The sequence below is a fragment of the Habropoda laboriosa genome, unplaced genomic scaffold, assembly GCF_001263275.1.
Source record: "Habropoda laboriosa isolate 0110345459 unplaced genomic scaffold, ASM126327v1 scaffold134, whole genome shotgun sequence".
Taxonomy (NCBI): Eukaryota; Metazoa; Arthropoda; class Insecta; order Hymenoptera; family Apidae; genus Habropoda; species Habropoda laboriosa.
Window position 1 is genome coordinate 418,536 of NW_017100266.1, and position 1,599 is coordinate 420,134.

The following is a 1,599-nucleotide window of genomic DNA, read 5'->3' on the forward strand; positions in this document are numbered from 1 at the left end:
TACACAAAATTTTATTTATGAAATTTAATTTTACCAAAGTCACTGATTTCTTTTTAGAATATTATTGCTTTTCCTGCAAGAAATGATTTTTCATATTGTTGTTTATTTATTACTTTTTCTATTTAGGATATGTATATTTTATTTTACACAGCTTGTTACATTTCCTATTTAGTAAAATTTCTGGTAAGTCGATGATTCTTATAATAAGTTTTGCGAAGAATTTTGCAATGAATTTTATGAAAAATTAGTCTTATATTAAAAATAGGAAACAAATTGCATTCCAAATGTACAGGACATTAACAAAAGCACGCGTACTCCTATACTAAAAAAAAATTGCATTGCAATGGCGTGTGCTCTCCTTACTGAGAGAGATGCTAATTACTTTCTAATCATTTTTGATTTCTTATATGGAATGTCATCTGCTATACATAGGGTTCAAAATCGTTTCAAAGTGAAATGAAATTTCTCAAAAACTTCACTCTAAAAATATTACTTATTTAATTATAAACACGATCTTTTTAATCGTTATAGTAGTTTACTGACATTCGTTGTCAATAAAAAAAGTAAAATTTTGATTTAGTTTTAACGATTGTAATGATCAAGCATAAGTGTTTTAAAGGTTAACTAATTATATTTTATACAAGTTGAAAATATCTTAAAAATAATTTTTATAAGTTTTTTTTATTAAGTTACTATTATATGGAAAGAATGCTTTGTTTTTTATATATTCAAATTGTTGAGGAGTAAGATATCTTTAAATATTGAAGCCCACGTTTTCTGTCTCAGTAAGTATTTTTTTAAACGTATATAATCCTTTGCTAAAGTAAAAATATAGAAACACTTGTAATCCACTTGAAGTCATTTAATATTAGAACTTAACATATTTTACGAGTCAATTGTGTATCATAAATTTCAAATTTTCCTTAAAACGTTCCATGTAATTTATTTAACAATGTAAATAAATATTTGAAAAATTATATTTTAAATATTTATTTCTGATCAAATTTCTAATGAAAGTATATGCTTGCATAAAGTCGAAAATTATTATAAATACACAATATATCTTATAATTAACTTTTCCCATTTTTAAATAAAAAATTAAGATTTTGATATTAAGTCATTAAGATATTAAATACACGTTATTTGACATCATTTTCCCCCAATGATTCGCAAAACATTTTAAGTTCTATCACTAAATAATTTACTGCATATATTAGAAAATATCTGGACTAGTCCTATATGTATAAACAGAAAATTTAATACATCTGCAGCGGAACACCGTTTATGATCGATGGCAATAAACCGAGGTCCACTAGCATCGCGAGGTACATATTACGTTGGCAACCAAGCCTAAGCGCAACACCGCTGAACCAATAGAATTCAAGAAACTACTATTTCCAGTATTCGTTGGATCAGCGATGCCTCACTAAAATAGGATATAAGCAATGATTTTGTAAAGAATGGTAAAACAAATCCAACGATCTTCAAGCGAGCAACACCTTCAAATAAACTGAATATTCTCGAACATGAGTCAACTTCTTTGTAACCTCATTGTTACATATCCTATGTATTGTTCTGTTTGCACCTGCAGGGGTGAAA